The following is a 16,144-nucleotide window of genomic DNA, read 5'->3' as shown; positions in this document are numbered from 1 at the left end:
CAAGAAGAAAAGATTACATTTACTACGTTTAAGATTACATTCATGAGGGAATGTGAGTCCAGAAATTGTGGCCCAAGTAAGCAGTCAGCTCAAGAGTGAAAGATTGTGCTGCACTGTGTGATAACAATGAAGCTTTTGAATTTTCTTGAATTTTTCTTGAATTTTCTTTTTGAATGTCTTGGATTTGCATTCAGCAAGTGTAGTAGTTGCACATGCAGCACGGCAGTTTATCCTCTGCTAGAATCTCCAAAACATTTGTGATATTTTTTTTCATCTAATAGCAGTTGCGGAATCTGTCATATTATTCAGTCAACTCGAGTCTGTTTGAGCACATGGAATTTGAATTATTCATGACCCCGCATATAGAATAGCCCTATTATCACCTGCTCCTGTTTGTGTGTGTGTTTGTGTGACTGAAATCTACACTAACACTTGTGTGCGTGCGCGTGTGCCGAACAGTATATCTCTCTGATATTATGGCTGCATTTCATTTCATGGCCGTTGCAAAATGCAGTGTGATAAACATTAGCCTTTTGATCATGTGATAATATCAGTTTATTGATGTGAATCAACCTTTATGATTAGCATGTGAGTGGATACAAATATATATATAAATTGAATCAGCGACAGAAACATGTTTGGTTCCAGTTTTCAGTGTACCTACCAATTCATACAGTATGGTGCAGTGCATAAACATATGCAGGCATATAGGGTGAATTCTCTAGACACCAGTGAAATGTATTCAGACTTTCAGCTCAACTCAATCACGACGAGGGAGTCCATATGTTACTTCTGTCTGCACAGTGATAATGGGCTCCTCCCTGTAGGAATCTCAGCTGGATGACGTATTGGTAAACCCCAAATGAGCGTATCTGAGGGAAGTTTTTCTTGAAGTGCTCAGTTCTTTTGTGCGTCCTCCTGTGCTGTTGTGGAAGAAGCTATTACACCATTTGTCATTACAGAAGTTGTGCATTTCTGTCAGATTCTGGAGTATTTTCTTTTGTTTTATTTCCACTGCTGTTTTCTGCACTGCTACATTTTCTTCCACAAATTGCCATGCAGAATCTTCTCCGTTACACACAGCTAGTTAGGTTTAATGATTGCTGTTACCAAAGATGTCACTCTGTTTTTGTTTTGTTTGTTTTTTATGCCACAAAAGTAGCATGGAAATGAGAGCGGTAGGAGGATAACCACTTGAACACAGGGTGAAATATCTTAACCATTGAAATGTACTGACATTACTTGTCCTCCAGAGAATGATTTTGGCTTTCCAGTTCCTCTGACCTTTAGGACCTCTAGCGAATTTTTAATTGCTTAAGTGAGTTTTTATCTAGAATTATACACAGGTCACTTACAAAGTGAAAACTTGAAACCTACTGAATAGACTGGCATCTAAATTTACCCAGGCATAAAAGCTCCCCAAGCAATGAACGTTGTTGATCTTGTGACTTTTCCCTCTAATGCCAGTGGGAGGTTAACATCTGTGGTTTTGAGTCATATGGCTCAACAACTACTGGATGAAATTTTGCACACATGCTCAGAATGTCCACAAGGAGAATTGCTGGTGGTTTTGTGCTTCTCTCAAATATTTATCCCATGTCAAAGTGTTGAAAAAGACAAGAAAATTTGGTGCATTATTGTGTCAAAATGCTGCCTTGCTAGTGCTTTGTTTTCGTCTTTTATGAAATACCTGCTAAGCAAATGACATTTCCATTCAACACTGCTGTTCTTTGTAGAGTCTCAGTGAGCAGACTGCATTCATGTTGACTTACAATCTTGTCGAATTTTTCTTGTGAACCTTTGAAAAAGCTTTCTTTTTCTTGCAACTTCAACTCACAAAGAGTGTGGTCAAAGAGGCACGGCCATGCCAATGACTCCTGTGAACATATCTACACATACCGTAAGATTGTGAGCGTCCACAAACATTTCATGTGTGACCACCTGATGCATTCATAAACTGCTGTATTTGCATTAAAGATTCATGCTAGTGGTAATGGTTTTGGTTGTTTAGGTTTTTTTGCTTTTTTATGCATCATGTCTACTGGATGTCACTATCAGTGTATACAGGCTTGTGTCTTATGGTTCAGTGCAATCATTACCCTAATGATGTACAACTCTATTAACAAATTAAAGTGTGAGTGCATCCCTTCAAGGGCTGTTTTCCCATTTTTCTTCATGTTTAATTAAAAACTGGTGCAGAAATTGCAGAGTGCTGGAGTCTGGATGGGGTTAAGTGCTGAGGGCAGTTCTTACACTTCTTGTATGGCAACGATAAACACTTCAAGTGGGCGCAAAGGGAAATGTATGTTAACCATATGAGCTAATCAATGCCTGTAAAAAAAGATGCATAGTTAGAGCATTTTTAAGACCGCACAGTCGCTTGCAATCAGTGTATTAAAATGAGTCCCCCATGAAAAGGCCCTTTGACTCCTGAGCACACATGATCTTTGCTAGTCAATAACAATGCATTATTAACCACATTTAGTTTGCTAGCGTGCTAATTTAATTTTTGATGCCGTTAGAAAATGTTGTGTTTTCACAAACACAGTGCTGTGAAAAACAATGCCATTATATCGTTTTATGTTTTTTTCTCCCTTAATCCATGTTTTCCTCACAAACACAGGCAACAGTGTAAATAACACCACTCATATTTGCATTTATTGCAATATGCAGCGAGAAGTTCCCTCAATGAGTTCCTAAAGAAACAAAGAGCGACAGAATTAATTCTTTATCATCTAAAATTTGTCATGAGGAAATTATCTTTTAAACACAGAATGAACAAAGGAAGGTATCAGAGGTCCACTTCTATCAAAACTTTAATGTGTGTAAAGCATTTAACAGGCTTCAAACATTAAAGTTTAAATATTCTTCATTACTTTTACAAGGGAAAATGTATTTCTGATGTTTTTCACAGACTCTTTACTACCTTATTTGCAGAGACATGCTCTCTCAACTTAAAACCTCACTTTAGAATAACCTTGCGTGATTAATGAGGTGAACTCTGTGGTGTACTGACATAGTGCACTCTGATACCATCCAGGGTAAGAACAAAGTCTTGAAATGTCTCTGCTCAGAGACATTAGGCCAAGGTCTGCCTCCTATGGTGTTTCCAGGCTGTCTTCACAGAAATCCGGGAGATCTAAAAGTCAGTCAGCAGAGTGAAAATGCTTTTTAGGAGTGATATGATCTCATCTTTAGCAGGAATGACTCCCATGCTTTTAACCCTTACCGCTGCTTGTTTTCAGCTAAAAGCCCTGAAAGCATAACTGAACCTTGAACATGATCAGAATTATTGAATGTACCATTGATAACACACAGTTATTTTTGTAGGTAGTGGAAATCAAAGAAACAAAGTTACTGTATGAGTGCTGTGAGGAGTAAACAGTACTACATGGGTAACGTTTGGGGATTTTTTTAAAGTGTTTTTTAAAGTTGCTGATCCATTTGAAATGCTAGACTTTCAGAATTGGATTAGTGTGTGTTGTGTGATTATTAGTTGATGGTCAAAAACACTGTGTTTTAATACAGTTACTGGACACTTTATTAGGTACACCTTACTGGTACTACTGCATATTGGGCCTGCTTTTGCCTTCAGAAATGAAGCCTATGCATAAGTTCAATAAGGAAGATCTATAATCACTCATCCGCTTGCTTTCCTGGGTGTTCAGCTGCTTGTCTGTTCTTTACATCGCTACCAGTTTCCCACGCTGTCAGTCTTAATACTGGCATCATTACTCTAGTCCAATCATCTTCTTGCCAGCCTTCTTTGAGCCAATCAGCCGTGCCTTTGTGTGGTTTAAATCTGGGCTCTCCATCATTCTCCCTTTCAGACTCTTTCGTGCAACCCTCCTCCTCCCTATCTCCACCTCACTCAAGTCACTAAGAGCTCCATCCAAGTCTCAGTCTTCATCTTCACCACTGGTATCGAGACTCCAAAGGGGTCCTGTTCTAAATCCCATTACCACTGGGATTATGTTCTGCCATGATGGGCCACGGGAGTCTTATTGAAAAATACACTGATTCATTTCTCTATCTCAATAAATCATGTTCAGTTCCTCAAACAGAACTCTCCTTACTCAACTGCATTACATATTTCTGACAAAGATTCAACACAGTGCTGAAAACATTCCCCAGAGAGTTTGGGCCACATTGACTTGATAGCGTAGTAAAGCTGCTGAAGGTTTGTCTGCTGCATATCTATGATGAGATGATCATTCCCACACATCCCAAATGTGCTCTATTGAAGTGAGATCTGGTAACCTTGTAAGCAATTTGATTACAGTGTTGAAGAAACCAGTTTGAGGTCATTTGAGCTTTGTGACAAGACATAATGTCCTGCTGGAATCAGCATCAGAAAATCCATACACTGTGGCCCTTAAAGGACTGGCATGGTAAACGATCCCCAGATGGTACTAAGGGGCCTAAAGTGCGCCCAGAAAAACATTGTAATGGATATTGCTTGTTTCTTAAAAATAAATCCACTATAGCCACCAGCACAGACATGCTACATTTCCACTCTGAAAATTGCAGGTTTAATATGATGGGAGGGCTGAGCAAAAATGGATGGGTTCAGGAACCAGTAATGGTCTAATTGTGTGTAATTTTGATATATAAACACCAGACTATTGAGTAATGGGATTTAGACCATTTTGATCATATTTATGGTATTTATTGTTGAAATGCACACACTGTATTTTAGATAATTATGAACTAGGTATAAAAACTTTTTCTAATTTTTCCATTTTATTGGAACTTTTAAAAGCCAGTCTTTTGTATCATCAGCGGCTTCTATCTCAAGCAACCACAAAAAAAGGTAATCATACATCAAGAGTATTGTATAATTCCCAGGATGACTCGTCTATTTTTTTCCCAGCATCTTTGATTACTTTCTCTGCTAGGGTTTTTTTTTATGTTGAATATACTATTCTGCTTTCCAGTCAAAGGAATTTTCTTTTTCAGATAAATGACACTGCTCTCCACCAAACCAGTCCAAATCTCACAGCTACAGAGTTACCTGTTAACAAAAAAGGAGCTAAATAATATATTAAAACCGTTCCTCATTTAAACCATGCATAATTTGGAATTATTATTAAATAATTAGAAATAAAGTGTTAAAAATGTATATGAGCTTTGTATATGATTGCAGGGCAGTCTTGCCTGGAAAAGAATCAACAGGCACTATTTCTATTGCTGGAGTTTAATATTCAGGAAAAAAATATATGTAGAGCCTGTCATGCATGTGTGACCTAAACTATGGCAGTCTGGTGCATACAGCTCTGCTTTACATTCCACTCGCACCTCTATTTGCTTTTCCATGCCTGGGTTTGGAACTGAATTTTAAATCAAGGTATTTTTCCCCAGCAGTGTTCCTGGTTTTTTTTGTTTTTTTCCCCCCCATCAGAGACAATGCGGCACTGCATGATTCCTCGGGGCCTTTATCCATTTTCTTTGAATGTGGTTCCAACTAGGCCTTAGACTCCCACAAACCCCCTTCTCTGGCTATGTAAATATTCCATACCCCCACACTGTGGATTGACAACTACTCCTGACTTAAAAGCATCATGTTAAACAGCAGGTTGGAAGCCAAACTTAATGATTTGGGGCCCAGTGCTTCATCTTACCAGTTGTTAGATCTTTCCTCTTGCCTTGCAGTTCCACATTATGTTTTATAAGTAAAACAGCCAGTGTAATGTCTTGTTATATGTTCAGTTGTATGTATGTGTATAAATATAAAATTAGAATTTTGAAAAAAACTAATGATCACATAATAATTTAACCATTTTTTTTTTCATGTGTTAGTCTATAAATATATAAATTAAAAGATAGATGACTGATGCGTATCACTTTAACTCATTTCATACAAAAAAACCAAGTCATTCATTGAAAGATCCCCTGAACAGTCAGCATAGAGAGATTTGTCCTTGTTAATAAAGGAGATCGCGGGTCACCTTGGCAATTATCAATTCTCAGTGGACGCAATAACAAACTATCTTTGCGACAAATCGCCTGCCACGTTTTAATTTTCCTGTCTGTAATTTGTTTTACTCAATGCAGCGAGGAAATGAGAGGGGTGGGATAGAAATAACTGACAGTCTTGGAGTTCATTGGAAAAGAGCTGCTTAGTCATTAATAACAGACTAAAATGTGAGTTAAACCCATAATTTTGCTATTGGTGTTATACACTGTTAACACCGCTGAGTTCTCTATTCTGTAGTTGCAGTAATTAATCATGAGCCATGAACTAAATTCAGTCTCTGTCATGTTTAACCCCCTCAATTCCGCTTTACGGCTGTAAAATTCAGATCTCAGGCATTGTGCAAGCAGATCTGGAGTAGTTTAATTTATTGATAATCCTGGTATGTTTGCACAAGCCTTTCATCACTTTCTCTGATGCTACTGTTTGTAGAAACTAGAATCAGAGAGGTCTGCCTTGTGATATCGGCTCGACATTAATATGGGCATTCCCAAAATGCATTTCAGATTGTTATTCAGACATTTTTTTTAAAGCAGCGTAAGGAACATTTTCTTATTCATCCTTTACTCTTCCAGCAGAAGCATAGTTTTTTAATATGAAAAGCCTCAGACACACACACACACACACACACACACACACACACACTGTTGGCTCTATCAAGCTTTGTAGCTCCATGGACAACGCTGAGATTCAGCTAATTAAAATTTTGGTGATAAAATAATTAGCCTCTCTGGCAGACAATGGAGAGTGAAATTCTTTTGCTCAAGTGAAGTGATAAGAAACTTTTCAAGCATTTCACGTTTGCTGCCGACAGGACAACCCCAATTTGGTTAGACTGGAATGCTTGTGTGTATATTTTAATTAACAGTATAAGCTTCCTCACCTGAGAGCATGCCCACACTTCAACAGAACTTCAGTAGCATAAAAAAAATACAGATAATTTTTTTCCTCGTAAATTAACACATTTTCTGGCACTGTTAATCACGATTTGTGTCGAAATCTATGATGAACGCATGCAAATTCATTTTTGTCATGTATGATATTTTACAATAATTCGTAAGTCTCAAGAAATGTGGTTTCCCATTTACCTCAATATTTCTCAGCGCAGACTGATTACACAGTTTTTGTGTTAATATTTTCTTATTTACAAACCTTTAATTAACATGATTATCATATTTCTTTGTAATCACAGGAAGATGTGGCACCTCATTCCTTTTCTCCAGCCATTGCCACAGCAGTACGTCTGCTAGATTCAGAAATTGGAAATTTGGCCAGGAAAATGATTTGTGGGTTGAGGCAGCTGAGGGCATATCCTCATCGGTCACAACTTTTATTTGGACTAGTAATTGGAGATATATTGACACTGGTGCATCTTCCTTTGTAAATGCTGCTTCAAGCCAAATCTGTGACACACTATTTTGTTATTGTGGCAGTAAGCCAAATAAGACAATTTCAGTCATAGCCTATGCAATGCTGTTGTTGCTCTGTTGGTAATGGCATTTAGTCACTGAGGCATAGGTCACTCTTACAATAATGTTCCTCGTGACTTCATTCTGACATGCCCATGGCGGTGATGGAGAGAGACCGATATGATTAGACGGCAGACCTACATCAACTGATGCGTAATATTTGAGGTAAGAGTCTTTTCACTACTACATGGTCTCTATTGGTAGGCTATAGTCTATGTGTTGTTATGGGAATGCATCAATATACAGCTTAGTAGATGTGTGTAACTGGACATTATTTCTACGTACAATTAAACAAAGAGATGTGCTGACAGTTGTGATGGAGCAAAAGATCAGTGGATGGCCATTTTGTCAGAAATTATTTCATTATGAACTGTAACTCTGTGTTGGCTCATCTAAATTGAAAATCTCAATATAGTGTATATGTTAAAGTGAGCATACTACAGCTCAGTTTGATTCCAAACACTTGTAGGGCAGCTGGATTCTCAGGACATCCACAAGATCCCATTTATGAGACAATTCTTTCTACGCTTCAAGTTATGCACTTGTAGGAGACCCACAGTTGATTTGGTCCAGTCAACTTATTGTAGAGACTACTGGGTAATAAAGTCACAACTACAGGAAATATTCAGGTATGATAAAAAAAAATCAAGTAGTCACTTGCAAAGAATTTTCTTCATTAGGACTTCGACCAATCTCATTTCTGCAAACATCTGTCTTTCAAAGATAGCTACCCGGTTGTTTGGCTGGTTGTTACTCTCTATCTCCTATGAGTCACTGGTTTCATGTTTGCCCTTAGTAAATGGTGAGTGACAGAGTCATCTGCTTTTTTTTTTTTTTTTTTTAAAAAGCCTGTCATTTTACAAAAGATAACTTAACCCAGTGTATTGCGTTTATAAAAACCCTCTGTTTTGTTTACATTCTTACTCACATTTACCATATTACAGTAAGTGCTATTCCAAGCCAGTTAGCATATAAGCTGCTGTAGGCAGAAATCTAGGGAAAAAAATGGCAGAATCTGAAAAAAGAGAGAAGTTCCCTTCTGCATTCTAAGCCCTTCAAACTAAATGGGTATAAGCATGTGTTTTATGATCACTAAGGATCAGGAATCTGGCTTTTCGCTTTACATACAGTAGGATTCAAACCCTGCTCTCTTAGGTGAATGTTCTGTGTCCATCCAGTTGCACCTCTAGTTTCATATATTCACTGTTTGGTATAAAAACTGTACTGTAATCACATTATATTTTCCTGTAGCAATGCAATATAACACATTGCTCTAAATAATACATTTAATAATCACTTTACAAACACTAACCAAATAAATATGTTGTTCCCTGCACTACATAAGTTATTCATGCATCTCTGGACATTGGGTTGATAGAAAAAAAATCTTTTTCCTGTGGACTTGTGTTTGTGCTAATCAGCTGACTTGGGTTTGTGTGGAGGAAAGGGAAAATAAGCAGAGTTGAGGAATGATGACCTAGACATTACTTTAATTTGCATTGCATGAAAGGACAGGAATGTGGTGGCTCCAGAAACAGCTTTCCACTGCTGCTAACATGACATCAACTTTTTGCAAAACATTTGCAAGGACAGCAGCAGAAAAAAGTCTTGATTTTCAGCAGATAACAAAGGCACCGATGAGCCGATTTTGTGTCAAAACTCAAACCCTAGATGAAAGATCTTGTGCCTCCTTTTTAAAAAAATGACTTTTTAGATTTATATTGTTAAATGGGACTAAAGTCATGTAACGATTATTGTAATGATTTACTTTCTACCAGGAGGAAACCATAATCCATTACAATTTTGTAAAAAGTAACAAATAATGTATAAATTATTCCCTTTCACAGTAAGGACACAAACACTGATTATGTTTTACATGGACTATTGCTATACTGTTAATCGAGTCTGAAACTATTGCTTAGATAAGCTCTTTCATCATAGGATCCAGAATGAGAACCCAAGCAAAGCAAAGGAGTCTTTGTCTGCTACAGTGATGCCAAAAACATGTTGCTTCTCATGCTGGCTTACTAGGTAGACACAAAATATGAGTTGTCTATAGTTATTTTAAAAAGGGTGTATGGTTTCATATAGTGTTTCATACAAAATGACTAAAAGAAGAAGAAGAAGAAAAGAATTGTCTTCTGTTAAAGCGACAACAAGAACTTAAATTCTAATTTGACTCTGATAAATTCAATATGTATGCTGTATGTGGTCAGTACTGACCTGTAATGTCTCTAAAAACTACAGTCTCAGAATGCTTAATCACCCCATTCATAAAAACAGTATTTGAAATGCATCTTTCAACTGAATACCTTTAGTGCCTTTGGATGTGTTATGAAATATGTATTTAATATGGTTTTAGTGAGCAAAATAAAGGTGCCTCAGTCAATAGCAGGCATTCTACTTACATTTTCATTGAGGCATTCAATATGATTTCGTAATCTCCGCACATTTTTTTTTCTTTTTTTGTGTGTATCGTGACCTTGAATATATGTTTGGTGATTTCAATTCTGCAGAGGCTCTGCTGAATAATAAAGATTAATGCTCAGAGATTATGTTTTTGCCATGCTGAATGAGGCACATGAGACATGGCTGAAATGCAGACAGACTGCGGCTATAAGTGATCTGCAGATTTTATGCTAAGTAGTAAACAAGTAGTAAACAATGCACGAAAGCTAGATTTGGTGAATGAGCAAACTCCAGATCAGATGTTTCCATCGTTCAAATCTATTGGACATTCACTGGTTCAATTCTGAATAATGTGGCCTGTCTAAAGAACTAAATGAAAGTATATCTCACCTTACTTTAGTGTTTAATATTTCCAAAGCGTGTTGCCGACTACAGCTCAGACATGAATTTGTTTTTCTCAGGTATAAACAATCATTCCAGTTGTTTACAGTCAATTTTAAACCAAAGAATTGCATCATAAATGTCACCCAAAACTTCACTGCACAATTAGTACTTTGGAGACAACCTTGTCTGAGGAGCAATTGCCTGGATCAACCTGTCTACTGTAATGAGACTGGCTGAAAACTGCCTGCACCATTGGTTTCCTGCAGCTCAGCTGTCCCTTGTGATATCCATCTCCCGAGTCTGGTCTGGCTTGTCAATCTGGACTGGAGGGAGGTACTGCCTTTGCTGATCACATCTGCTCAGAGAGCTGCTTTCAGCAGCATGAATGGTCATGGTAAAACTATGCCTCTGTCATCACAACCAGATAGTCCATTTGAATCGCAGCACCCAACTCCTCACAGAATTTCCTCCATTAGCATTTTGGCTGCTAATATGTTGATGTCTGCATACTGTATCTCAGCGGGTGAGTTTTGACAGATTTTGCGCTCAGAAAATAATTTAATATAGTACGTGTTAAAATCTTCCACTATGAAATGAAAATAATGGATCACTCGGTGTTGTGTTTTAAAGACCCTTCACCTATTCAAATGATTGTTTATCCAGTAGCTTAGTTCATTAAACCACTAAAAATATCTGGCACAGTTTACACTGCAATATTGAGTAGGGCCTGTCTGAGGCTGTCCATCCCAGGAGATGTGTAACAGGAAGACGGATGAGGTACTGGATGCCAAAGATGAAATATAAAAGTGATTTCCATTAAGGTAAAAATGCACTTTAAAACCTTAAAACAGTTTATATTGCCGCTATAAACTTGGATGGTGAAATCTAGGTTCGTGTCTAAGGCCATATTTCTTCTAAAACAGATGAAAGCCAGCCAATACTTCAATTTGTCATCAAAGCAAAACTGTCCATGTTTGGCCCATTAACACTGAAAAAGAGTTCGTATCCATGGTGACGTTCAGGGGAGAGAGAGAGATTCTCTAGCTGAGCATTGCTATGAAATTAACTCATTAATGTGTAGAGACTACATCAAATATCCCCAGGAGTCCACCAAGTCACCTCCTGGTTAATTGAGCAGCTTGTATCGCTCCACACTATCTTTGATTAGTATATTTGTTTTGACCTTTTCAGAACAACAGTCCATGCGTACGAGTGTGTATTTATTGCCGTGCCCAAGTTCTTAAGAGGAACAAAGGCATTTTGGAGAGATTATGACTAAATGATGCCCTGTCAGCTACCATCCTTTGATGGTACAGAGGCATTCACAATAAATGAATGGGAGTGAAGATGAAAAGTCTTGTTTTAAGTCAAAAATAAAATTGGCTGAACATTGCACAGGGTTGCACTCAAAATGGGAAAAGTAATTTGATGGCTTGTAAACTATGTAACACCGCAGCCAACAGAGCCCACCAGAAATTCTCAATTGAGCTGATGAGCCCTGAAAAACACCATCAAGCTACCTCCCTGGTGGCAGGGAAGACGCCACCTGTGGTATCCTACAGATGTGCATTGGAACGGCGCTACCTCTCGCACCCCACCCCCCAGTGAGTTGTGGGATATATTAATGGGGCAATCTCTGGTGTACATCTCTGAGGGAGCACGTGAGGAACACCACTACGAAGGCCTGTTCTTCCCTCTTGGGGCCTTTGCAGGTGTGCTAATATGATATTGGAGCTGTCTGAAGAACTTACACCACAACGCAGTGACTAGTGAGATGAATTAGAGAGGTCCAGCCTCTCTCTTTAATGACAAGCCGTCCTCTCCATTTCTCAGCTCTCCAATCATGCAGACAACTCGCCACGGCTTTACTCCAGCCAGGTCCCCAGCATGAGGATGACCCATCAGTCTGCCGCATGTTACACTAGCCAATCTGCTGGGATGATAAATGATAACCAGGAGCTCTGTGCTACTGGCCCTGTCAGAGGAGATTTCGGATGGGAGGGATGATGGGGTTGCCACACCGAAGCGTGGTGTGGGCTCACAGCAGGTACAGAGCAAAGGATCCAGTACCACCAATTAATGTTTGTCTTACTTCACCCTGGATAACCAGAGCGCACCATACACCATGCAGGCAAAGCGCTGTTCCGACAAATAACAGTCTCGGAAATGCTCAGTACTCCAGGGAGCATGAGAAAAGATGCACGGCATTATGTGGATATGCAACAGCCAACAGCAACAATTAGTCTGGTGTTCCTTTGGGAATCGTCACCTGGGTAGAAGAACTTTGAACAACGTGAAAAGAAAATGTGTGTTTTCAATGGAGAGTAGTGAATTTGTATAAATAATGAATAAAAAAAGCTTTGTCAAAAAAGCCAACATGAATCAAAGTGAGATATCTTCTTGTAAAAAAAGAGAAATTCAATAGGAAGTTTATTTACAGCAAAATACTGGCCTGAAATCTCACAAAGAATCAATTTCTCATCTTTCTTTTCATCAGCCTGCACGACTGCCTTCCTGCTTTCTGCCATATCCGTATCAAAGGTCTGCACAAATGTCTGCCATCTAGAAATCACTTTAACAGCAGAGGGTGCCAAAGCTTTTCAGTTTTACATTTCCCAGGTCCACTGAAGCACACTTTTTAAAAATCCCCATTAAAGCACATGATTATGTTTCTGTTTCACATTTTAAGGAAATACAGATGCTGAGTTATACCAATTGCTCCGAGTTAACAGAGGGATGGGTCAAATGTAAAGGCCGGTCTCCTTACACTCTTAAAAAACTCACAAAAACACAATACTGCAATATTCCTCGGCACAGTTTTTCTTCCTTTCTTTCAGCCACGATCACATAAGTATTCCTAATAATTAGAGCTCATTTAGGACACGAACAGTTGCTGTGCTAAAAAAACAACTGTGTCAAGCACTGTTAGGCTTATGGGCTATCCCATTGAGCAACGTTTTGTTCCTTAGAGTGGAGCACTTTTGAAAAAGACTCCTTTGTAACACAGTGCTGAAGAGAAATGAGTTGCTGCTATGTATGGTACCTGTTCTGTGTGCGCATCTGATCCAGGATTGAATCCTTCTCACCATCTGTTTTAAGAGAGACAGACAGAGGGAGAAAAATAGAGATGCAACAGAATGTACATGTTTTGAATGTGTGAATATAAAGGAACGGTACCCACTAATGCTTTATTTGTTGTCAAAGACAGAGCAGAATCATGACATATTTTACCATATTTTCCCTCAAATAAAATCTGAAAAAAACAATCCCACATGTTTTTTTTTGCTTTTCTTTTTCTGGGGCCATCACAGTGCCACCGTGCTTCTGCATCTGCTCACATCTTTGTTGTTTTCACTGTGCTGCAGCTCAGGTGAGTGCCATTATCTCCTGATGTGGTGTATCCCATCATTTGGGCCCCCCATTGCTGAGCTGACTGTAAGTTAATTCTGTCGGTTGGAATGAGCATCTTACTGACATTTAAACCACAGGGAACCATTGATATGTTGGCAGTGAAAATAGAGTACATGCAGCTGGAAAGGTATAGAGAGCAATATAGCAGCAAAATTTGAAGATGGTGCCTGAAATCTTTAGTTTCAAGCACCAAATGAGCTTGCGAAGCAGAAGGCTGGCCGGCACTGCGAGTGACAGATGTCTGATATGTTTGGCGTGGATTAGCTAAAAGCTTATTTTTGCACTTTCTCTGTCACTGGAGCTCAGAATCCTCCGACAATTCACCAGTTTACAAATTATATGCAGGCTGTGAAGCATCCAAGCAGCAGAAATGGAGGTTGTCCAACTTGTGCATCTACCCTTAAAAAAAGTCAGCCGATTTCATTTCAAGGTCAAAGAGTGATAGCCAACATTGCTTACAATCCTGTGAGCTACTTAAAAAAATTACATGTTTCTAATTATGAAAAGTAGAAGGAAAAAATAAAAGAAATACTAGATTCCAATGACTAAGACCCAGTATTTTGTTTGTATGTTTCTATTACTGTTAATGGTAGATTGCTCATTTTATCACTCAAACAGCCCCATCGTTGAACACAAGTGTGTAAATATTAAGATTTGACCAATTTACTTTTTCACTGCAAAGTCAAATGCTGAGTGATAAATCCCTTTCCACTAATGCAGAGTAAAAAGCTCTATCCACCTCACATAATGTTCCATCCAGCATCGCCCACAGTGATGGCCAGTCAAATTGGATTAAGCTGAGGTGGCTTGGGGCTTCTCTGCAGCTGCTGCTGTTTGATATGGGGTTTAGGTGTGCTGCAAGTGTTAAGTTGGCTAGACTTTAAAGACTTGTAGAGACACATTAATATTTTATATGAAACTGCAGACTATAATGCCAATGAGTCATTGGCCTTACAAAAAAGGGAACATATGTGATGATTATGTGGGCTTACAACATCCATCTGTCATCTCAGGACAGTCGTTGTGTTTCACTTTAGTTTGTTTTCTGCATCTGGAGATGAATCCTAATCTCTTTAGAGGTAAGAAGTCAGACCTATTATAGTTTATACTATAGTAGTTTTTATTTGTTGCATTCAGAATTCCTGAGAACAAAAGCAAACTTTGGTACATATTGAAAGTGAATAACCTAAGTAAATCAATAGTATTAAATGTCATTATTAGGTTTTCCAGCTGACTCTTTGTAGAATTTGGAGTTTTTATGTATGCCGGGTCAGAAGCCTCTTTTCACATAGAAACTTAATTTTAAATAGTTCATTAAGATGGAGAGATGAAGGTTTCTTTTCATAAATACAAATTACAAGGTGACTTAAAGAAAATCATAATGATGTTCTTAAATCGAACAAAGATAGCAGGAGAAGGGTGAGTTGAATGGCTTCGTCTTGTGTGTCCAAAGAGTGAGCTTCTGTCAAAAGAAGCAGGTCATCTGACCACAGAGATTTCATGTATTACTTTTTAGCCCTGACCCAACTGGGAATGAGAGCAATATTCTATTATGCAGTCAGTGTTCCACAAGATAATGCCAGCAGTAGTCATAAATTAGTTAGCTGTTTTTTTTTACTGATACAACCCTGTCTCCAGAAACTAAAGTTACATTTTCAATGTGCTGATAATAAACAAGTAAGACATTCACATATTTCACATTGTGTCCATATACATTACATATCCCATCGAAAAAACGGTGTACTGTATATCTCATAGTCACTTTTTAATATTATATTTTTATGGTTATGCTTTGGCACTGGCAGGGAAAGATCAGGTTATTGGTTTATTCAGTGTCTTGAGACACTATTCTTATTCACATTCAATCCAAACCATAATCATTCACAAATCTTAAACTGGATCGAATCTCATTTGTAGAAGCTTATTTTTGTTCTTGACCTGTACTAGAGAAGCTTTGCTTGATTCAGAGTAGGGCTGTGCGATATGACCAAAATATCATATCCCGAAATAAGAATTCTATGGTCCGATAACGATATAAATCACAAAAATGTAACATTTTCTGTAAATTCTGTGAATATCGTGCAGCTCGACTTGCGGGAAGTGTTTCCAGCTGCGCGTCATGCAGCTGGAGTCCAGTGTTTCAACAGATGCATGAAACTATACATTTTTAGACATAAGTTGTGAGTATTTATTACACAGCGTGCTGCGGGGAAAAGCCTGTTCTAATGTTTGAGTCTAAGGTTTATTTTTTAGCACCTGGCGGCTCTTTTTTACTTCTCATCCGTAAATAATCTGCTCTTTCACGTGATTCAGTTTATTTTGAAAAGTCTCAACAGGATTTTGAGCTTTATTGTGAAAGGTTTATGTGGAACATAAACAAGCGGACACGCAATGGTGTTACCGTTGTTGTTGCTAACGACAATGCATAAAAACAGGCTCTTGTCCGTCTGTAGTGTGGTTATATTAAATATAAGAGAAAGAGAGAACTTCAAGAAAT

Source organism: Maylandia zebra, linkage group LG13, assembly GCF_041146795.1.
Source record: "Maylandia zebra isolate NMK-2024a linkage group LG13, Mzebra_GT3a, whole genome shotgun sequence".
NCBI classification, from domain to species: domain Eukaryota; kingdom Metazoa; phylum Chordata; class Actinopteri; order Cichliformes; family Cichlidae; genus Maylandia; species Maylandia zebra.
Note: the sequence above shows the minus strand (reverse complement) of the source record.